Raw genomic sequence first — 24,449 nt, 5'->3', positions numbered from 1 at the left:
CCCAGGCATTAGGACACGGACATCTTGGTGAGGAGGCTTTATTCCGGCTACCATGGTGTGCTATTATTTGTATCAAAATATTTGCTTACTTACACTGTCTCTGGAAGGGGACATAGGAAGCTGGTAACAGCAGTTGCTTCTGGGGAGGACTGGGTAGCTGGGGGATATGGAGGCTGACTTCCCACTGTATCCAGCCTTCGTTCATTTGGGTTTTTAATCAGTGTGCATCTATTTACTTGAAAAAGTAAAGAATTGGCCGGGCACAATGACTCACACCTGTAATCCCAGCACTTTGGGAGGCGGAGGCGTGTGGATCACTTGAGGCTGGGAGTTTGAGATCAGCCTGGCCAACATGGCAAAGCCCCATCTCTACAAAAAGTTGGCCAGGTGTAGTGGCACATACCTATAATCCCAGCTACTCAGGAGGCTGAGGCAGGAGAACTGCTTGAACCCTGGAGGTGGAGGTTGCAGTGAGCCAAGATTGTGTCATTGAACTCCAGGCTGGGTGACAGAGCGAGACTCTATCTCAAAAAAAAAAAAAAAGAGAAAGGAAAAGTGAAGAAAGTTTAAAGCTCTTAAGCTACATGGTAGTGGTTCATTGATGTGGTGTTTTTGCTTTCTTGCTAGTAGTGGAAGTTATCTGAGATACTGGCAGCAAATCTGTACAGGTCTGCAGCAGCCTCAACTCTTCCTTCCTCACAAGAAAAAATTAGACGGAGTGTCATAAGGCAGGAACAGAGACCGAGGCAAGCCTTAGAGTGTAGTGGAAGTTGATGAAAAAGATTTAGAACAGGAATGAAAGAAAAGAAAGTACACTTGGAAGAGGCCTAAGGGGGAACCTTGGAGGCCAAGTGCTCCGTTTGACCTTGGACCTAGGATTTTACACGCTGGCCTGCTTCCGGCGTCTTGCACCCCTTTCCCTTCATTCTTCCCTTAGGGTGAGCCACCCGCATGCACAGTGACCTGCTTGCGCTTGGGAGGCGAGCATGTTTGCGGGAGTTACGTGTGTTCACTGGAGCTGCCGGCGTGCTCACCTGAGTTGTTCTTCCCGTTTCTGGTGGAATGGCCCCCAGAAGGTTACCCTCTGCCGCCGTTTTGCCTCTGTGTGTGTGTGTGGTTTTGTTTGTCTGTTTGTTTCTTTTGAGTTACAGTTTCACTGTTAGTTGCCCAGGCTGGAGTGCAATGGTGCGATCTCGGCTCACTGCAACCTCCGCCTCCCAGGTTCAAGTGATTCTCTTGCCTCAGCCTCCTCAGTAGTTGGGACTACAGGTGCATGCCACCATGCCCGGCTTATTTTTTCTTTTAGTAGAGATGGGGTTTCACCATGTTGGCCAGACTGGTCGCGAACTCCTGACCTCGTGATCCATCCACCTTGGTCTCTCAAAGTGCTGGGATTACAGGCATGAGCCACCGTGCCAGCCGCCAGTGGAGTTTTTTTAGGTGCTTAGTACTGTATTCAAGATACCCAAGAATGTTACAGTAGGTAGCTAGTGGGGGCATGAGCAGGGCAGGAGACAGCTCCCCCCACCCACCAGAAATGTCAAGTGATGGCCCGGAGGTTGTCATACTGCCTCTCTAAAATGATAATTGGCTGCAGCTGGCACCAGAGAGCGGCAGTTTCTCAATAGATAGAAACAACTGAAATTGGTAATCAGCAGTTGTGCTCCAGGCTGGGCAACAAGAGCAAAACTGTCTCTCTCTCTCTCTCTCTCTCTCTCTCACACACACACACATACACACACACACACACAAAACCACTGTACTGCCGACCACCATGACAGTCACTAGATGGCGCCCTTTCACTCTTTCTGGTGCCGCTGGTCACAGAGCTTTCTCCTTGCCTGTGCCATTCACGTTGAACCCAGCAAGTATGGGTGACAGGCAGGCTTCACTGATTTCTGCACACATGTGAAGCCTGTTTCCTCCTCTGTAAAAGTTATAATAGTACCAGCTCATTATGAGCTGTATTAAAACTAAACGAGAGTGTACGTAAACATCGCTAAAAATAGCATACCTCGTAAGTAACCATTGACTAATGTTCACTGTGGACATTAATGTCTACCTTCCTGGGCCCGGCGCGGTGGCTCAAGCCTGTAATCCCAGCACTTTGGGAGGCCGAGACGGGCGGATCACGAGGTCAGGAGATCGAGACCATCCTGGCTAACACAATGAAACCCCGTCTCCACTAAAAATACAAAAAAATTAGCCGGGCGTGGTGGCGGCGCCTGTAGTCCCAGCTACTCGGGAGGCTGAGGCAGGAGAATGGCGGGAACCCGGGAGGCGGAGCTTGCAGTGAGCCGAGATCGCGCCACTGCACTCCAGCCTGGGCGACAGAGCGAGACTCCGCCTCAAAAAAAAAAAAAAAAAAAAATGTCTACCTTCCTGGTTAGAAATTTTTCCCAGGCCTCTCTTCTTCCTAGTAAAGGGCAACTCGATCCAACCTTAGGGTACCCTTTCCTAACGCTATCTTAATTCTGTCCCAACCTATCAGTCCTTAGATGCCACAAACATTTGTTTCGGGTAAGAAATAACTGTATTTTGTCTATTTAGCTTTGTAGGCAATATTTAAATTCCAGATCTACATTCTGATTTTCCCAAATGGGACCAGCTCCAAAAAAACCAAAGTTTGTACCAAATGAAGTGAAGTTACATGATAAATCTATGGCTCTTGTGAACAGATCTCAAAGTGATTGCCTTAGGGTTATGATGGAATTTGTAAACTTTTTTTTTTCTTGAGACAGAGTTTCGCTCTTGTTGCCCAGACTGGAGTGCCGTGGCACAATCTCAACTCACTGTAACCTCTGCCTCGTGGGTTCAGACCATTCTCCTGCTTCAGCCTCCTGAGTAGCTGGGATTACAGGTGCCCACCACCACGCCCAGCTAATGTTTTTTATTTTTAGGAGAGTTGGGGTTTCACCATGTTGGCCAGGTTGGTCTTAAACTCCTGACCTCAAGTGATCCACCTGCCTCGGCCTCCCAAAGTGCGGGAATTACAGGCGTGAGCCACTGCACCCAACCAGTAAACCTATTTTTGATGGAACACAGGCTAGCACTACATTAGAAATGCTACCCCACTCTGTCCTATGGGGCATTTGTCATTTTGGGGCTTTGGTCCTCACTGATCCTTATTCAAGTATATATCTCTTTCCTTCCTTTCTTCCTTCCTTCCTTCCCTTTCCTTCTTCCCTTCACCTTCCTTCCTTCCCTGCTTCCCTTCTCCTTCCTTCCTTCCTTCCCTTCTTCCGTTCTCCTTCCTTCCTTCCTTCCTTCCTTCCTTCCTTCCTTCCTTCCTTCCTTCCTTCTTTCCTTCCTTCCTTCCTTCCTTCCTTCCTTCCTCCCTCCCTCCCTCCCTCCCTTCCTCCCTGAATTCTTGCCTCCTCAGAAGAATTTGGCAGAAGGGCATGAGGCAGAATAAGAGAAGGAGTCAGTTGTCAGAGCAGGAGTGAAAGATTATTACAAAGCTTTAGAACAGGAATGAAAGAAAGGAAAGCACACTTGGATGAGGCCCAAGTGGCAACCTGAAGGACAAGTGCCCCTCTGACCTTGGATTTAGGGATTTAGATGCCGGCATACTTTCAGCATCTTGTGCATCTTCCCCTCATTCTTCTCTTAGAGTGCGGGGGAGCCGCGTGCATGCGTGGTGGCCTGCTAGGCTCGGGAGGTGAACATGCGCAGTGTGTTTGCTAGCGTCATATGCATGCTCCGCTGAGGTAAGTGTTCTTCCCTTTTCTGGTGGAATGCACCTGGAAGGTCATATGCCAGTTAAACTCTGCTATTTTGCCTCTTAATGCACATGCTTGAGCCCACTCACCTAATTCCTGATATCTTAACGGGAAGCTGCCAATCACCAGTTTCAGGTGTTTTTTCAATCTATTGGGAAACTGTCTTTCCCTGGTGCTGGCTTAGACCAGTTACTATTTTAGAGAGGCAGTGTGACAACTGCTGGACCATCACCTGACATTCCTGGTGGGGTGTGGGGGCCTTCTCCTGCCCTGTTCATGTCTGACTACTACCCTCTGTAACATTACCTGGCATAGATTCCAGCTAAATATGAGTTCCTTTCTGGTAATGACCAAAATGAGCGATTGAGGCACTAAGAAGAAGAGGGCATCAGCTAACAGAACAGAAAGCTTTGCAATGCTTTTTCATATAATGTCTGGAATTTACAGATAACACAAGTAGTTTAGGTCAGGGGTTGATGATATTATTATTACTTTTTTAACTCCTAGGGCTGGGTGGTGGTGCCAAGGTTGTCTGACTATTTATCTTACTTTTGTTTCTTTCCGACTTTCTGCTTTCTCTCTTTCCTCCCATCTTGTGAACTAGGCAAGGTTGGGGGAGGAGGGCAGCAGGAGTAGTAGTGGTCTCCTTCCTTAGTGTGACACAGCACCCAACAAGAATAAGTACTCCCATGATGGCTGCGAAGGAAGTAAGAATTGAGGCTATTTTTCTTTTCCATTTACTGAACCACTTTTCTAGCCATCCTATAAAGGGGTCATTTACCCCTGAGTTGTTGGCTAACTCATTGGATAGAGCAATCAGACCTTGCAATGCCTTTGTTATACTTCCATTAGGGGCGTGTTGTTTGGGGATGAAGGTACAACGTTGAGTTTTAATTATGATGCAAATTCCTCCTTTTCCTGCTAGTATCATGTCTAAGGCTATCCTATTTTTCCCAAGCCATCTGGCTAGTAGCCCCTAATTGCTCAGCTATTCCTTTAACAGCATCTCTAATGTAGTTAATAAATGGCTGTTGGTTGTAATAAACGTAGTTTATACAATTTATATTTTATTGTCACCCACCAAAATATTGACTCAAATCCTGCAGATATTTGATTTTGGGCTTTTAATTGATCTGGTATTTGCTGTGGGACTCTAATTGTGTCTAAATAGATGTGAGAGTCGAGAGACCCATAAGGGGCTTCTTTTGCTTTACGATATCTTATTTTTTCTTTCTCTGGTTGATAAAATGCCAGGGTGAAAGGGATAGCCAATTGGACTAAAGCGTAAGTGCCACTTCAGTTACTCGGCAGAGTGTCCAGTAAAGGTCCATCATAATAGCACTACACATCTGCTCAGGGATGAATAAGGGCTGACTGATTAGTAAGTTCTTGAAAATTCTTAAGCTCACTGCATCCCTTCAGGTCTCCAAGGAATGCTGAGTTTCCTCCTAGTCGTAAGAGATACGAAGTGAACTTAGTGTTGGGAGACAGAAGCTGGATGGCCCTTGGGGGCTGACCCACAGGGTGTCGAACTTCGGGATATAGCAGACAGAGAGCTTGGCATGACTTGTTATCCCAGGCTGAATAATCCTGGAAAACAGCTACCATGCAGCCCATGCCCGGTCAACTAGAGGACCACCCTAGTGGAAAGGGGACAGTCTGGGTTTCTGGCCTGCCGTGTGCACAAGCATAACAGTTGCCTTTGTTTAACATGTGGACAGAATATTTAATCCATTTTAACCAGGCATTTACATTTTTATACCCTGTTTTAATGGTTTGCCTTAGGTCTCCTATTTCTACTACTGGGACCTTGCTTTTGTCATTTGGCATGAGGTGAGTCATAGTTTGATTTCATAGGTTTGGGAAAGGGGCAGCCATGGGAGGTGGAGGAGGGAGAACAAAGTGCACCTTAAAGAAACCCATAGGATCCTTTCCAGTGACCTCTGCTTCTAAACCATAGAAGCACTCTACTCCATAGACAGAGCAGCCCTGAGGGCTGCTGGTTACTCATTTTTATGGTTATTTCTTGATTATATGCTAAACAAGGGACAAATTATTCATGCCTCTCCTTTTTAGACCATATAGGGTAACTTCCTAACTTTGCTTGGAATAAGATATCTCCAACATTTTTTTTTTTTATTTTCAGTGGTTTACTTAGTTCCAACAGTGACTCAATCCAAAAGCTCCTTTCAAGCCTAGGTGGGAATTTTCCAGGTTTTTTTTTTTTTTTATCATATAAACTAGAGATATTCCTAGAAAGGGTATAGAGGAGGCATCTTCATGATCCCCCAAAATTTACTCTTAGAAATAGACTTAAGATAGCAAAAGATGGCCAGGCATGGTGGCTCACGCCTGTAATCCCAGCACTTTGGGAGGCTGAGGCGGGCGGGTCACCTGAGGTTGGGAGTTTGAGACCAACCTGACCAACATGGAGAAACCCCGTCTCTACTAAACTACAAAATTAGCTGGGCATGGTGCCAGACACCTGTAGTCCCAGCTACTCAGGAGGCTGAGGCAGGAGAATCACTTGAACCCGGGAGGCGGAGGTTGTGGTGAGCCGAGGTCGCACCATTGCACTCCAGCCTGAGCAACAAGAGCAAAACTCCGTCTCAAAAAAAAAAAAAAAAAAAAGAGAGAGAGCAAAAGGTGACAAAAGCCCTGTAGGGAGGGGACCTTTTAAGACAAAACTCCCATAAGAGCCTGATACATTCAGAGTAAAAAATGAGCTTCTTAAAATATTATGTGTCTTGGACCCTCAGAAAATCAGATGAGGACCTGAAAAATCACATTTTCTGGATGGCAGAGACTAAGAGTATCCCCTCTTAGTCACAAAGTGAAGCTCTCAAGGACATGAAACAAGAAGACTGGGAAACTTCATCTGGTTTTTGTTTCAGAGACCCATAGCAAAGTTTGTCTTAACAGACACTGGTCCAGTCAGAACCACAAAAGACTGACCAGGCAGCAGTGCCGTTTTGAACAGCAGGCTTACAGGGGCTTACAAGAGTTCTAGGCCCGTGTTCTACCCTATGGTACCCCCCTTTATTGTTACTGAAACCCTAGAGGTTTAGGCTAAGTCCCGCTGCTCACTGCACAGAAAGCCACTCACTGAGACAACCAGTATTGCTAGGCTTTAATTGGGTGCTGCAGCAGAGGAGATGGGAGATCAGACTCAAATCTATCTCCTCACTGACTAAAGTTAGGAGTTTATACAGCAGAAATGTAACAACATGCAGGAAAACAGGAATTAGGAAGGGGCAGGAAAGGGACCTTGGTCAACAGGCAGCAGTTGGTGGGTTTGTCAATCATAAAGCGAGAGAGGTCTGGCATCTCATTATTCAGGTGTGGTGATCCGATGAGTTTCAATTCTTTGATTCTATCTGGGAGACCTGATGGCTGGTTTCTTGAGAAAGGAACTCAGATAAGGTGAATATAACTTTCTCAAGTGTCAAGACTGGAAAGGTAAATTTCTATGTTTATTCAAAAGAAACTGTAAACATCTATGAGATGGTGAACTGTAAATTTCTATGGGATAATTGGGTCAGTTTCATTCTGACAGAAGAACACAGAAAGAAGAAGAAAAGTGGCAACAAAAAAGGAGATTAGAGGAAAAGGGATCAAATGATGTGAATATTCATAACACAAAATACCAGAGTTACAGCAGAGTCACCACAATGCAAGACTATCATACAAATCCTTTTTTTCTATAATCAAAACTTTGCAGGTGAGGTTGGGCATGGTGGTTCACACCCGTAATCCCAGCACTTTTGGGAGGCTGAGGCAGGAGAATCACTTGAGCCCAGGCATTTGAGACCAGGTGGCAACATGGCAAAATCCTATCTCTACAAAAAATACTAAAAATGTTATGTGGGCATGGTGTGCACGTCTGCAGTCCCAGCTACTTGGGAGTACTGAGGTGGAAGGATCACTTGAACCCTGGAGGTTGGGGCTGCAGTGAGCTGTGTTTGCACCCCTGCACTCCAGCTTGGGTGATGAAGTGAGATCTTATCTAAAACAAAAACAAAAACAAAACAAAAGAAGAACGTTGGAGATGAGACAGTGATTTTTACCATCCACCCAGCTGGAGTCCACAGACAGCCTGGCTGATGAGAAATTCCTAGTTCTTGGCTGGCAGATCAGGCTCCTGGGTTCTCTTCACTGTGGGTTCCAGAAGAGAAGAATGGCTTTGGCCACCCTGCTTGCTGTGCCACACTGTGGGAGTCATAGGCCCTTAGCCCCCTAAAAGTTCACTGAAAAAAATCACTGGTGTGAAGCAGATTATGAGGAAAGGCATGCACATTTATTTAACGTGTGTGCAAAGGAGCCTTCAGAATGAAGGCCTTAGCTAACCTTTCCGAGATTCAGACTACAGAAAGTCTGGCAGAGCTGCTTTAAAATATGTCAAAGATATATATTTTGGCCAGCCTGGGCAACATGGTGAAACCCCATTTCTACAACAAATACAAAAAATTAGCCGGGCATGGTGGCATGCACCTGTAATCCGAACTACTGGGGAGGCTGATGTGGTAGAAGCACCTGAGCCTGGGAAGTCAAGGCTGCGGTGAGCTGAGATGCACCACTGGACTCTAGCCTGGGCAACTGTAGCCTCTTCTCTTTTAGAAGAGTCTGTATCCAAAAAAAAAAAAAAAAGAAAGAAAGAAAAAATATATATATATATATATTTTAAATATTTGGGGGGTAAAATATTGATTTATTTTAACCAGCCAGTGTTTCTAAGGTTGAAACTTGATTTTCTGTAGCTGCAGGGGTTTTACTCAACATGGGGGGCATGGTAAGATTTGGTCAAATCTAACAGAAGATGGACGAAACGAAAAATGCAGAAAAAGCAATAGCAAAATTTACCTATTGCTGGGATCTCTGAGTATAAAGGAGAAGTTACAGCCAGCTGTCAATAAACCTTGACCTTCAGCTACCAAATCCCCAAATGAAATCCCAAGCCACCGCCTTACTTGGAGGTGCAGCCCAAGCTGAAGACTGCTCTTTGTTGGGATGAAAGCAGCAAACTCAGCTTCCTTATCGGAAGTGAGCAAACTCCTTTTCTAGAGGAGTTCCCTGGCAAAATAAACCTTGAATCTCAAACCAAAAATTTCAGGAGATCAGGGAACCTCAGGAGAGAGAACAAGCTTTTGAACCTTTGCAGTTTGCACAGTCAGAGAGAATCTCTTGGCAGGAGAATTGCTGCAGGTCAGAGGAGCTAATCTCTTCTCTGTAATCCTTTCATGGTTACCAAAATTATAACCAAAATGAGTGACTGAGGCACTAAGTCTCACACTACCAAGGTTTATTAAGCCAGCTTGAGGATGCACAGGGGAAAAACATGAGTCATAGAATCTGTGGCTGCTTTTTCCAAAGAGGTTCTTAAAAAATTTACTATTTGCCGGGCACGGTGGCTCACGCTTGTAATCCCAGCACTTTGGGAGGCCGAGGCAGGTGGATCACCTGAGGTCGGGAGTTCAAGACCAGCCTGACCAACATGGAGAAACCCCGTCTCTACTAAAAATACAAAATTAGCCGGGGTGGTGGCACATGCCTATAATCCCAGCTACTCGGGAGGCTGAGGCAGGAGAATCGCTTGAACCCGGGAGGCGTTGGTTGCGGTGAGCCGAGATCGCGCCATTGCACTCCAGCCTGGGCAAAAAGAGCGAAACTCTGTCTCAAAAAAAAAAAAAAAATTTACTATTTATTACATTTTCCTTAAAAAAAAAAGGGGGTTGGGGCAGCAGTGAGGCAAATGATTACATACTTGTAAGACTTTAGTTAGCACCCAGGGAACCAACATTTTACAAACGACAAGGTGAAGATCTGGAGAAAAAGCGAATAGAAAAGGCTGAGTCTTGGGAAGGGATGAAGGAATGATTAGTTTCATCTTGTCCTTGTTCTGTGCCTGGGAAGATGAGCTAGTAGTCTTTTGCAAAGACTGGTTCCTGTTTAGCCCTTATGGAAGAAAACCTAAGTACTGTTAGCGAGAGAGTGGGTATAATGAGGTGTGTTCGATCTCCTATCTTATGGCTGTGAACTCAGCTTCCAAGCTTTCTCTGGAGTCCCCTTGGCCAAGAGAGGATCCATTTAGTCCGTTGAGAGGCTTAGAATTTATTATTTATTTTTTATTTTTTGAGATGAATTCTCACTCTGTAGCCAGGCTGTAGTGCAGTGGCATGATCTTGGCTCACTGCAACCTCCGCCTCCCAGGTTTAAATGATTCTCCTGTCTCAGCCTCCTGAGTAGCTGGGATTACAGGCGTGCACCACCACGCCTGGCTAATTTTTTTGTATTTTTAGTAGAGACAGGGTTTCACTGTGTTGACCAGGCAACAAGTGATCCACCCACATTCAGCCTCCCAAAGTGCTGGGATTACAGGTGTGAACCACCGCACCTGGCCGATTTTTTTTATTTCTCATTGGGAAATACTTTTACTGTGTCTTCTTTCTCAGGTCCATCTCCACTTTCTCCTCAAATACTCAAGGTGAAATGTCTACTAGTCTTATTGGGAGGGGTGTGTGTGTTAATCTGTAAAGTATAACTCTTGTTAAAAGTGTAAATTCAATATCATAATTTCATGTTTTTTTTAAAAATTAACTCGTAGGGCACAGTGGCTCACGCTGTAATCCTAGCATTATGGGAGGCCGAGGCACGGAACACCTGAGGTCAGGAGTTTGAGACTGGCCTGGCCAACATGGTGAAATCCCATCTCCACTAAAAATACAAAAATTAGCCTGGTGTGGTGGCGGGTGCCTGTAGTCCCAGCTACTTAGGAGGCTGAGGCACGAGAATCGCTTGAACCCGGGAGGCACAGGTTGCAGTGAGCCAAGATCATGCCATTGCACTTCAGCCTGGGTGACAAGAGCGAAACTCCATCTCAAAATAAGATAAAATAAAATAAGAAAAACTCTTAATCAAATATCCAGACAGTATTTAAATTTCCACAATTGTTTCTTTTGTAAAAGACACTTTATTTGAATTAAGATCTAAATAAGGTACATACACTGTATCTCTTAACCTACACGTTTCCTACCATTCTTTTTTCTTTTGTAACAGTTTATTTCTTCAAAATTAATTCTTTTTGTCTTGAAAAGCAAATTGAAAGCTTTATGGTGCATACAATTTTTGTAATTAGAAAATGTTTTAGTCTGGACATGGTGGCACATGCCTGTAATCCCAAGAGCTCTGAGAGGCCAACACGGGCAGATTGCTTGAGGCCAGGAGTTGAAGACAAGCCTGGGCAACACAGCAACACCCCATCTCTACAAAAAAAAAAAACAAAAAAACACAAAAATTAGCCAGACATGGTGGTGCATGCCTTGTGGTCCCCGCTACTTTGGAGGCTGAAGTGGGAAGATCACTTAAGCCTGGGATGTCAAGGCTACGGTGAGCTGAGATCATGCTACCACACTTGAGCCTGGGCAAGAGTGAGAGCCTGTCTCAAAAAAACCAAAACAGAAACAAAAAACAGAAAAAAGTTTCAGAGGAAAAATAACCTATAAAGGAAATAAAATTCACCTATACTTTTATAAGTTTCTTAAACGTTATTTTTAATATTGGCAAAATACTTCATTGTGTGACGTGCCACAATTTAATGACTGCTATTTTTTGGACTCTTAGGTTGTGTCCAGTTTTCTCCTCTGGTTAATTGTGTATCAGGGATTATTGTGTCTGTAAAGCATTATGCACATCTGATTATTTCTGGGGGAGGATAAACTCCTAGAAGTAGAATTAACAGTCACAGTGTATATATGTATATAAAAAAAAAATCTAAGTCTGCTGAAGCCTGTTGAGAAAATTCTTCATAAAGCCTTATATTTGGGCCAGGGATGGTGGCTTACACTTGTAATCCCAGTGCTTTAAGAAGGCCAATGCAGGAGGATTGCTTGAGGCCAGGAGTTTCGGATCAGTCTAGACAATATAGCTAGACCTCCATTGCTGCAAAAAGTAAAAAAAAAAAAAAAAAAAAAAAAAATAGGCGAGTGTGGTGGTGTGTGCCTGTAGTTCCATCTACTCTGGGTGCCGAGATGGGAGGATCCCTTGAGCCCAGGAGTTTGAGACTGCAGTGAGCTGTGACTGTGTCCACTGTACTCCAGGCTTAGGTTACAGAGTGAGACCCTGTTTCAAAAAAAAAAAAAAAAAAAAAGAACCAGACATGTTCATAGTCAGGTATCTTAATCCATTTTCCATTGCTTATAAGAGAGTATCTGAAACTGGGTAATTTATAAAGAACCAATTTATTTCTTATAGTTCCGGAGGCTGGGAAGCACAAGGTCAAAGGGGTGCATCTGCCTACTTGCTGGTGGGGACTCTGTAGAGTCCTGAGTGGGGTGAGCATGCTAGCTCAGGTCCCTTTTCCTCTTATAAAGCTTCCAGTCCTACTCCTGTGATAACCCATTAGTCCATGAATGGATTAATCCACTCGTGGCACAGGGCCATGAACGAATCACCTCTTAGAGGCCCCACCTCTCAATACTGCCACATTGGGGGTTAAGTTTTTTGTTTTTTGTTTTGTTTTGTTTTGTTTTCTGAGATGGAGTCTTGCTCTGTCACCCAGGCTAAAGTGCTGTAGCATGATCTCGACTCACTGCAACCTCTGCTATCTGGGTTCAAGTGATTCTCCTGCCTCAGCCACCCGAGCAGCTGGGATAACAGGTACCTGCCACCATACCCAGCTAGTTTTTGTATTTTTAGTAGAGACGGGGTTTCACCATGTTCGCCAGGCTGGTCTCAAACTCCTGAACTCAAGTGATCCACCTGCCTCGGTTTAACATGAGTTTTAGAGGGAACAAAAATTCAGACCATAGCATCAGGAGTATAAGAAAATAGCACTTCTACCACAGTCTTGCAAATACCAGGTATTAAAAACAAAAACACAAACTTCTCAAGTTGACACATAGTCTATTTGTTTCAGTTTATTCTTTATTATTAATAATGAATTTGGGACACAGTTTCTCCATATTCTCAGTAGTCTATATTTCTTCTATTGTGAATTATCTGTTTAAGATATTTGCCCATTTCCTACTAAGAGTTATATTGGTCAGGGGTTCTAGCTGTCCATTACTATGTAACAAATTACCCCAAAATGTATTGGCTTAAAATGACAACTATTCTTATGCTTCTGTGGATCAGGGAATTTGGGCAGGACATAGATGACCAGTTCTTTTACTTCATGTGGTGTTCATTGGAATTCCTTGGTGATATTTATTGCTGGCTGGGGTTGGCTGGAGGGTTCAAGATGACCTCAGTCACATGCCTGTGTGGGGCATGCCAGTGCCCTGTGTGGGGGAAGGCCAGGTCCAGCCAGGTTGCCTCTCCATCCCTGAGTTTTAGGACCTTTCCTTATGGAGGAGAGCTTTTTCTCTCCACTCGCTAGGTGGCTTAGCATTGTGGGTTTTATGGCCATGAAAGATACGCACTGGGAAGAGTCTGCAAATAAACCTTACTCAAATAACCCTTATCTTCTATTACTTTCCCCCATATATTTACCTTCCCACAACTTACTGCCCCATAGAAACTCAAAACCCTTTCCCTTTGTCACGTCTTGTTTCCACAATTTATCATTCTTTGATCAAATGGTATACTGGGTCTAATTGCTTCTTTGGGTCTTCACTTTTCTCTTCTTTTATTTATTTATTCTTTTATTTATTTATTTATTTTTGAGACAGAGTCTTGCTCTGTTGCCCAGGCTGGAGTGCAGTGGCGCGATCTTGGGTCACTGAAACCTCCACTTGCGGGTTCAAGTGATTCTCGTGCCTCAGTCTCCAAGTAGTTGAGATTGCAGGCATGCACCACCATGCCTGGATAATTTGTGCATTTTTAGTAGAGACAGGGTTATGTTGACCAGGCTGGTCTCAAACTCCTGACCTCAGGGGATCTGCCTGCCTTAGCCTCCCAAAGTGCTGGGATTACAGGTGTGAGTCAGGGCGCCCTGCCCTGGGTCTTCACTTTTTTATGAAGACCTCTCTATGCACATGTAATGATAAACCGTTTCTCCTGTTTTTTGTCACTCTAATTTGCAGGGCCCCAGCCATTGAACCTGAGGGGCTAGAGGAAAGTTTTTTTTTCTCTCTCCCCTATAATGCCTTGCTTTAGTGAGTGACATATTGGTAGATGTGATACCTAGTTTCGAAAAGTGTGTGTGTTGAGGCTTGTGTTTTTTTTTTAGACAGAGTCTTGCTCTGTCACCCAGGCTAGAGTACAGTGGTGAAGTCTCAGCTCACTGCAACTTCTGCCTCCCTGGTTCAAGTGCTTCTCCTGCTTCAGCCTCCTGAATAGCTGGGATTAAGGTGTGCGCCACCACGCCTGGCTAATTTTTGTAGTTTTGGTAGAGATGGGGTTTCACTATGTTGGCCAGGCTGGTCTTGAACTCCTGACCTCAAGTGATCTGCCCGCCTTGGCCTCCCGAAGTGCTGAGATTATAGGTGTGAGCCACTACTACCAGCTGAGGCTTGCTATTCTTATACCCCTGCCAGTGCTATGATGAGAACATACCTGGGCTAGCCTGCTGTCCCTGAAAGAGATTGAACCATATGGATTAGAGCCATATCCAGCTAAGCTCAACCTAGATGAACTGCTCCACAAGCAACCACAGACCTGTGGGTACACCTAGCTTAGATGAGATGGCTGCAGACTCTTGAGAGATCATAAATTGTTGCCGTTTTAAGCCACTAAGTTTTTTGGGGGTGGTTTGTTACTTAAAGACAGCTGATGTATAGAGCTTCTTTTACCTTTCTGGCCTTTGTAGGTGCAGGAAGGCGTGTAGCAGGCGGGCATGAGTTTTCAGTGCTAATTCATCATTTCTACCACAGTCCCTCTTTGCTTACTGATTTGTCAAAGGTCTTTATATTATCGAGGATATTAAGTCCTATTCATGAGGCTATAAATGTTCTCTATACTTGTTTGTTTTTTCTTTTTTCTTTTGTTTTCTCTTTTGTTTATGCAGCTTCTTTGGTGTATAGAAGTCATCAATATGAGTTCACCATATCAATTGTTTGCTTGGTAGTTTCTTGTCCACACTTCCCATTTTGGCAGTTCTGCTATGCAGATATCCTCTTGCCATCTGATAATATTCTTCCTAAAAACATGCCTAAACATCTTAAGAATTCATCAATTCATAAATTCATCATATATATATATATATATTCATCATATAAATATATATATATATATTTAAACCTAGAGTCTCAGATTCTTCAAAGTCAGATGGCTTCCCAAACAGCAAGCTTGGAGTCAACTCTCTCGCAGTCGAGGCTCTCGGCAGTGACCTGGGAGACTGCCTTCCTGAGACTTGCACATCAAATCTTTTGGAACTGGGCAGTACGGGATAGTTGGACTCTCCTCGCCTTCCTCGCTCATATCTATAGAAAATGAAAGGCCATGTTTTTAGACCTTTACCCTCTTATCATATTTTGACTGAAGTCAAGGACTGGTCTAATTACTGTTGACTCAGCTGTTTCACTGAGATAAGTTTAATAAAAGAAAGTATTCTTGGCAAATTGGCCAACTAGTACAATTTTCTTTGATGAATGGCTCATTTTTAGCAATGTTATTATGGAAATCTGAGAATAATCTATTCATTTGGCTTTTATATAAGCAAAATCCCCCATCATCCTGGCTTCAGCAGTTAACACACTGATGGTCTTGTTTCATGAATATCTCCCTTCACTCCCACATTCTTCACCCCACAGATTTGTTCTAAAATCAGAGACATCTCCCACCCCCTGTGGTAAAAACTGCTTTATTGGTGACGGTAAGTATAAGTCAATAAATATTGATGCCCAAAGAAGAGCTCAGATAATTGGTCCATATAGAGCTCAATGAAATTGAACCAAGTGATTGCTGGGATAACCGAAGTCAGTGTTGCTTCTTGGGAAAGGAAGCCATGGCCAGCAGATTTATGGCGTTTGCCATCCCACCAACTCTAAGAACCATGGTTACTCTGTAGAGGAGGGTATCAGTTACCCTACCCTTTAAATGTACTGGAATTCCATTATCCTCCTGAAACAGCTTTTGCTTTTCTGGAACTTTATTTTCAAAATACGTATAAAAAGCAGTGCTTATGGTCCTCTGGGCAATCTGATAAACAGCCAGTAGATTCCACAGCATCTTGGTTCAGTTACTGCCCACCAACTGTGACAATGGAACACTGGGAACCCAAAGATATCTTATTTTCTCCACAAATATTCACCATGGGCCAGGTGCAAGTGGCCTACGCCCATAATCCCAGCACTTTGGGAGGCCAAGGTGGGCAGATCACTTGAGACCAGGAGTTCGAGACCAGCCTGGCCAACAGGGGAAAACCTGTCTCTACTAAAAATATAAAAATACACATGCCTGTGATCCCAGCTACTTAGGAGGCTGGGACATGAGAATCACTTGAAACTGGGAGGCAGAGGTTTCAGTGAGCCAAGATTGTGACACTGCATTCCAGCCTGGGCAACAGAGTGAGAGTCTGTCAACAAATAAAAAAGAAAAGTTGGCCGGGCGCGGTGGCTCAAGCCTGTAATCCCAGCACTTTGGGAGGCCGAGACGGGCGGATCACGAGGTCAGGAGTTCGAGACCATCCTGGCTAACACGGTGAAACCCCGTCTCTACTAAAAAATACAAAAAACTAGCCGGGCGAGGTGGCGGGCGCCTGTAGTCCCGGCTACTCGGGAGGCTGAGGCAGGAGAATGGCGTAAAAACCCGGGAGGCAGAGCTTGCAGTGAGCTGAGATCCGGCCACTGCACTCCAGCCTGGGCGACACAGCGAGACTCCGTCTCAAAAAAAAAAAAAAAAAAAAAAAAGAAAAGTCACTATGTTCCTCCAAGAGATAAGGACTCTAAAAATAAATTACCAGACTAGGTGTGGTCACTCTGTCACCTGGGCTGGAGTGCAATCACATAATCACAGCTCGCTGCAGCCTCAACCTCCTGGGCTCAAGTGATCCTCCTGTCTCAGTTCCCCCAGTAGCTGGGACTATAGGCTGATGTAGAATTTTTCTTCTCAGTCACTTTGTAAGCCAGGGATCCTGGGCAATATCCCACCCAGGCCACACTTGGCCATGCTGGCATGCCGCAGCTTGTCTGTGTCATAGTTTGTACCTGAGTTTGGTGGTTCCTGAGCTCTTGTACTGCATCCAAGAAGAATGAGGATACACAGGATGTTGAAGGATGAAGAGGGCAGAGAAAAATGTTATTGAGTGATGAAAACAGTTTTCAGCAGAGGGAGGACTCGGGGTTGGTCCACCTATTCAAAGGTGGGAAAGTTACCCCCAACTCCACAGGATCTGGGGCCTTTTATGGACTCAGAATGGGGAGTGTGTGCTGATTGGTTTGTGGGTACGTGAAAAAGGTTAAAGTGAAGACATCACTCAAAGGTGGGCATGGCAGTGTAGGAAACCAATTAGGAGAGGGTAGATATATGTAAAATAGGTGAGAAGGGTGGGGATTAATCAGAGGAAAGTGCGCCAAAGGGGAAGACAAGGTCTCAATCTAGTCCATGGATTGAACTTGCAGCTTGGCTTTCAGGTTTTAAACTGTATTCGGCTTGGAGGTGGGGTTTCCTGGGGGACCCATCCCTATCTGCTTAGGCATTTGGCCATCCCCTGTTGCTATTGCCACCACACCTGACTAACTTTTGTATTTTTGGTAGAGACAGGGTTTTACTATGTTGCCCAGGCTGGTCTCAAACTCCCGGACTCAGGCGATCCACCTGCTTCACCCTCCCAAGGGGTTGGGATTGTAGGTGTCAACCACCACACCAAGCCAAGATCTTCATTTTCATGAATCAAACACTTCTGTAAATGATTTGCTTAAAGTTGTGGGTTCAAATGCAGTTGGCAGAATGTAGAATTGCCTGTGGGTGTTCTGAGCTCAGCGAGAGCCACTGAGGGACGGTGTGTCCCAGATGCAGCTGGTGGTGGAGGAGGCATCACAGCGCCCTCCTTGGTGTGAGCCACTCTGTGATTGTGCACTTGTTCATAGTGTCCCTTTATTTAGCCCTTATTTTTGCCTCCCGTTGTACAATCAGTCCCCCAAAAAGCTGAAGATGTGATAAAATCATGAATAAGAACGCTGATATGGTTTGGCTCTGTGTCCCCACCCAAATCTCAGCTTAAATTGTAATCCCCATGTGTTGGAGGAGAGACCTGGTGGGAGATGATTGGATCATGGGGGCAGTTTCTCCCATGCTGTTCTCATGATAGTGGGTGGGTTCTCATGAGATCTGATGGTTTAAATGTGTTTGGCAGTTCCCCCATCTTGTGCTGTCTCTCCTGCCGCCACATAAGATGTGCCTTGCTTCCTCTTCATCTTCCATCATGATTGTAAGTCTCCTGAGGCCTTCCCAGTCATGCAGAACTGTGAGTCAATTACACCTCTTTTGTTATAAGTTACCCAGTCTCAGGGCGTTCTTTATAGCAATGTGAAAACAGACTAATACAGGAAATTGGTACTGGGATAGTGGGATACTGCTATAAAGATAACCTGATAATGTGGAAGCAACTTTGGAACTGGGTAACAGGCCGAGGTTGGGTTGGAACAGTTTGGAGGGCTCAGAAGAAGACAGGAATATGTGGGAAAGTTTAGAACTTCCTAGAGACTTGCTGAATGGTTTTGACCAAAATGCTGATAGTGATGTGGACAAGGAAGTCCATGCTGAGGTGGTCTCAGATGGAGATGAGGAACTTATTGGGAACTAGAGCAAGGGTCACTCTCACTATGCTTTAGCAAAGAGATGGTGGCATTCTGTTTCTGCCTTAGAGATCTGTGGAACTTTGACCTTGAGACAGATGACTTAGGGTATCTGTCAGAAGAAATTTCTAAGCAGCAAAGCACTCAGTGTGACCTGACTTTTTCTGAAAGCATACAGTCATATGTGTTCACAAAGAGATGATTTGAAATTGGAACTTATGTTTAAAAGGTTTCATCGTATTGCCCAGGCTGGACTTGAATTCCTGAGTTCAAGTGATCCACCCACCTCGGACTTCCAAGGTGGCCTTCCAAGTGCCGGGATTACAAATGTGAGCCACCTCGCCTAGCCTGGTGTCATATTTTAAATGCCTCTCTGGGCCTGATAACTTAAAGGGGCTCACATTCCCCAGATAGTTTTTTTTTTCCTATAGCAGGTGGCTGGAGGTGGTCCTTGGGTTGTGGCTGTATCACTGTAGTCTCTGACTCCGACTTCACATCACCTTCTCCTGCTAGTCTGTAAAAACTCCCTCTGCTTCCTTTCTCCTTATAAGGATACCTGTGATTGTGGTTAGGGCTGACCCAGATAATCCAGGATTAATCTCTTCCTTCAAAATCCTTAACTCGGCTGGGCACGGTGGCTCACGCCTGTAATCCCAGCACTTTGGGAGGCTGAGGTGGGTGAATCACCTGAGGTCGGGAGTTCAAGACCAGCCTGACCAACATGGAGAAATCCCATCTCTACTAAAAATACAAAATTAGCTAGACGTGGTGGTATATGTCTGTAATCCCAGCTGCTCAGGAGGCTGAGGCAGGAGAATCGCTTGAACCCAGGAGATGGAGGTTGTGGTGAGCTGAGATTGCACCATTGGACTCCAGCCTGGGCAACAGAACGAAACTCCATCTTAAAAAAAAAAAAATCCTTAACTCAATCCCATGTTGCCATGTAAGGTAATATTTAACTCTTTTATCAATACATAATGTTCACAGCTCCTGGGGATAAGAAATAGAAATTTTTGGCAGGGAGAGAAGGGCATTTCTTTTAACCTACCACAGAGGTTTGTTAAATTAACTAAATAGACAACTCATATTTACATACTGCCTCAAGCATTAGAAAGTAAACCCAAGGGCCGGGTGCCCAGCACTTTGGGAGGCTGAGGTAGGTGAATCATTTGAGGTCAGGAGTTTGAGAATCACTTGAACCTGGGAGGTGGAGGTTACAGTGAGCTGAGATCATGCCACTGCAGGCCAGCCTGGGTGACAGAGTGAGAGTCTGTCTCAAAAAAATAAACAACAAAATAAAATAAAAAATAAAATAAAATAAAATAAACCCATGGCCAGGCACGGTGGCCCACACCTGTAGTCCCAGCTACTCAAGAAACTAAGGCAGGAGGATTGCTTGAGCCCGGGAGGTTAAGGCTGCAGTCAGATATGATCATGTCACTGCATTCCAACCTAAGCAACAGAATGACACCTTGTCTCAAAATGAATAAATAAATAGAAAAGAAAAAGAAAAGAAATCCAAGAGCTTAGCCTTAAAGGATTTTGGGGTAAGTTTCTTATTTTATCTTCTTAAGTCCAACTGGACCTTCCAAAACCCAGCATCCCTTTATAGCTAACTCTGGCAGGCCCCAGATCCTCCTGAGGGCAGCTGGCAGACGGCCACGAGCTCTCTGAGCAATGTCCAGTCACCCACTAACTCTTCAGCATCCAGGAACAGAGGAGCCATTCTCCGAAGGTTGCAGAGATTGTGAATGAGGGACTGGAAGAGAGGGAAACTTCTAGTCTCTTCTTCTCTTAAGCTTCTCCCTCTCCCACTGCCTGATAAATCCCTTCCTTGGTGGGAAATATGAGCTCTCATTTGCCCTTGCTCCTCTGTGTGAAAGGGCAGGCAGCTGAGGGATGGTGGCAACTGTTGGCTTGCCTGAGTGTCTGGAAGCCTGGTGCTGAATGCTAATGAGGCCTTTCCACGCTGGCTGGCAGTAGGATGGAGGCTTGGGTAGGCTGGTACTTGGCATTGTGTAAAAAGAGCAACAGATAACACTGTCTTTGTTCACCGGCCATGATGTCATCTCAACACAGAAAATGACCCAGTCCAAGGATACACCCTGGGAACAACTCCAGTGTCCCTGTGTGATGTGGGAGAAGACTAGGGGACTCTTGGGGGCATGGGCTGTACCACTGGGGGCTGGCTGAGGCCAAGCCTACCGTGTGCCTTAGTAACTTAAGAAAGGATGGCCATGGATCAAATCTGAGGCAGAGAATCTCACTCAAAGAAAGACAAAATCTTTAAAGCTACTACATATAAAAATAAGCTAATAAGCACTACTGAATTATGAGAGAATTCACCACTGTTAGGCCCGTGGCATTTAGAAATGCTAAAGGGAGTTCTTCAATTTGAAAGAAAAAACATTAATGTGAAAAGAGAAAGCAATTGAAGGTATAAAACCCATGAGTACAGTTAAGTACATGGACAGACCCCGAATATTTTAATGCTATAAGTATGGTGTGCGGTCCACTCATCACTCTCATATGAAACCCAAAAGATAAATCTATCAAAAAATAATAATAGCAATAGCAACTAGTTAGGAGGTGATATAAAATATATAAATTGAGACAATTAAAAGTCAAAATATGTGGAAGGGGATGGAGTTAAAATGTAAACTTCTTTCGTTTTTTGTTTCTTTGTGATCTAAGTTGTCTTCTCTTTAAAATAACTTGTTCTAAGTCTATGAATTTTCTTTTTTTTTATCTTGGCTCACTGCATCCTCTGCCTCCCAGGGCCAAGTGATTCTCCTGTCTCAGCCTCCCGAGCAGCTGGGGTTACAGGCGCCTGCCACTATGCCTGACTAATTTTCATATTTTTAGTAGAGATGAGGGTTTCACCATGTAGGCCAGGCCGGTCTCGAACTCCTGACCTCGTGATTCGCCCACCTCAGCCTCCCAAAGTGCTGGGACTACAGGCATAAGCCACCGCACCTGGACTCTAAGATGTTTTTTGTAAGCTTCATGGTAACCACAACACAAAAACCTATAATAAATTCATCAGAAATAAACAGCAATGAATAAAAACGTATTTCCTCCAGAGGAAATACCTTAACCACAAAGGAAGACAGAAAAGAAGAGAGGAGTTACAAAACAACCAGAAAACAACCAACATAATGGCAGTAGTATGTTCTTACTTGTCAGTAATGAAACAACATAAATGGACTCAGTTCTCCACTTAAAAGGCATAGAGAGGCTGAATGGATAAAGAAATAAGACCCGCTTTACCTATAAATTGGGTCTTCTTACCAACAAGAAACCCACTTTACCTATAAAGACACACTTGGACTGAAAGTGTAGGTGTGGAAAAAGATATTCCATGCAATTGGAAACCAAAAAAGAACAGGAGTAGCTCTAGTTATATCAGATAAAATAGACTACAAATCAAAGACTAAAATGAAAGAAGGTCCCTATATAATGATAAAAGGATCAATTCGGCAAGAAGGTGTAACAATTACAAACATATATGCAACCAACGCTGCAGCCCTCAAGTATATAAAGCAAACATGAATAGATTTAAGGGAAAGACAGACTGAAATACAATAATAGTAGAAGACTTTTAATGTGCAGATTATTCAGATAGAAAATCAAAAAAGAAACATCAGAGTTAAACTATACACTATATCTAATAGGTCTAATTCACAATAGGAGAACATTTCAGCCAACTGTCGCAGAATACACATTTTCATCAGCACATAGAACATTCTCCAGAATAGACCATATCTTAGGTCACAAAACAAGTCTGAAGACATTCAAAAAAACATAAATCATATCAAGTATCTTTTCTGACCACAGAGGAAAAAAACTAGACCTCCACCTCCCAAGTTCAAACAATTCTCCTACCTCAGCCTCCCAAGTAGCTGGAATTACAGGCGTGAGCCACCGCACCCGGCCTAATTTTTGTATTTTTAGTAGAGACAGGCTTTCACCATGTTGGCCAGGATGGTCTCAAACTCCTGACCTCATATGACTCACCTGCCTTGGCCTCCCAAAGTATTGGGATTACAGGCGTTAGCCACCACGCCTGCCCCTAGAAGCTGTCTTCTTTTGTGTCTTTCACAATTGTCCAAAGACCAGCCCTGCCAGGGGCCTGTTTGTGTTTCCAGTGGTTGCAGTCCTTTAAGGCCTCTAGCATGAAGTGGAGGCGCAGGAGGGACGGCAGAACATTAGTGCTCCTGAGCTTGGACATGGGGTTGGGGTGAGGACCAGCACCAGCAGCACTAATGTGAGCAGCGATGACGCTTCTAGGCCCCACACTTGTGACCTTGCTACCTCTGGTGCTTCTCCCTGATGTGTTCTTCCTTGTAACCACCCCCGCCAAACCCTCGCCCAGCAAGAAAGCAGGTGATATCACATGGCATAGAGAGATGGGAGTAATGACTCGAAGAGCTACTCTTTGAAGTTATGTGTTTTGCAAATGTGTGTGTGTGTGTGTGTGTGTGTGTGTGTGTGTGTGTGTGTGTGTGTTTGTTTTTTGCAACACAGCTTCACTCTGTTGCCCAGGCTAGAGTGCAGTGGTGTGATCTAGGCTAATTGCAACCTCCGCCTCCCAGGTTCAAGTGATTCTTATGCCTCAGCCTCCCAAGTAGCTGGGATTACAGGCGTGCCACCAGGCTCGGCTAAGTTTTTGTATTTTTAGTAGAGGCAAGATTTTGCCACGTTGGCCAGAGTGGTTTTGAACTCCTGACTTCAGGTGATCAACCTGCCTCGGCCTCCCAAAGTGCTGGGATTACAGGCATGAGCCACGGTGCCTGGCCCCAGCAAATGTTATACTAACTCACTGTCACATCTCCAACTTAACATGGTTTTGCATGGATGATTTCAATATGGCCAATGGTTTTGACACTTTCTCTAGCACTACCTGGAGAAGCAACTTACTTCCTTCACTGGTACTGGCTTACTGCAGTTGTGCTTCTGAGTTTGTTTTGGTTTGTGTTGCAGGATCTTGTTGGAGATTGGGGAAAGTAAGGCAATATGTAATTTGAACAAACAACTTCCCTATTCTTACATTATCTATCCCAGAATCATTGACTATAAACAGTATGAAAGAAGGCGAGTTCAAGGGTATAAAAAGCCTTCTTTACTGCTTCCTGAATATTACACAATGAGCTTTCAAAGACTCGTATAAGACCACCAGAAAAACCTGATTATTATTAAAAAAAAAAAAAAAAGCTAACTTTATTAGAAGCTTACTAGGTAAGGGAGCCACTGGTTGAGTAATTCCACCCAATAGACTCCCCCAGGGTCTTGAGCCACGAGGTTTTATGTTTGGATGGTTAGCCACAGGGTGATCTTGGAGCAGAAGTTCATAATTGAGGTTTAAATTGTGGCTGGCCAGAATTTGTAAACTAGGAGAGGTGCTAAAGTTGTCTGTATTTGAACCGTTTATGAGCTTATCTTTCTAAAACATGACTCCACCAAACAAACTGACACTCAAGGTGTTTGAATTTGAACCAGTCTATCTGGATTTTAAGTTTGTGGTCTCTATATAGTTAATCTGCTTGACAAGTTATAATTTCTTCACCTTTCTATTACCGAGACAGAATTTTTGAATCATATTTCAACCACATCTATGGAAGAGAAAACATCTTTGACCTACAGCACTGGATGAGATATTCATGGTTGGAAGTCACTTCAGTTTCAATAGATATTTGGTCTTCTTGTTTTTGTCAGTAAGATCATTGATAAAATAGCGACTGTGTGGCAACATTTATGATTCTGTAGAAGTACATGTTTGATCACTGAAACACTGAAGAACTTTGTTTGTCGTCTACTTCTCAGCCAGGAACCAAATTTGCACAATTTAAGCCAAGAAATCTGATGCTATCTGCTCTGTTTGAAGAACCCAAAGAACTGGATGTGAGACTGTCAACCAGATTACTGAATTTTCTTTTTTCTTTTTTCTTTTTTTTTTTTTTGTGTGAGATGGAGTCTTGATCTGTTGCCCAGGCTGGAGTGCAGTGGCGCGATCTAGGCTTACCGCAACCTTCACCTTCTACGTTCAAGTGATTCT

At 44.2% G+C, this 24,449-nt stretch overlaps 1 pseudogene; it reads right to left on the bottom strand.

The window, feature by feature from the left end:
• Positions 1–15,328: 15,328 nt before the first annotated feature.
• LOC139362605 (cytochrome c oxidase subunit 7A2, mitochondrial pseudogene) lies at positions 15,329–15,827 on the bottom strand (annotated as a pseudogene).
• Positions 15,828–24,449: the final 8,622 nt, after the last annotated feature.

This window comes from Macaca nemestrina, chromosome 4 (assembly GCF_043159975.1).
Source record: "Macaca nemestrina isolate mMacNem1 chromosome 4, mMacNem.hap1, whole genome shotgun sequence".
In the NCBI taxonomy this organism is placed as follows: Eukaryota; Metazoa; Chordata; class Mammalia; order Primates; family Cercopithecidae; genus Macaca; species Macaca nemestrina.
This window is presented reverse-complemented; position numbering and strand designations above follow the sequence as displayed.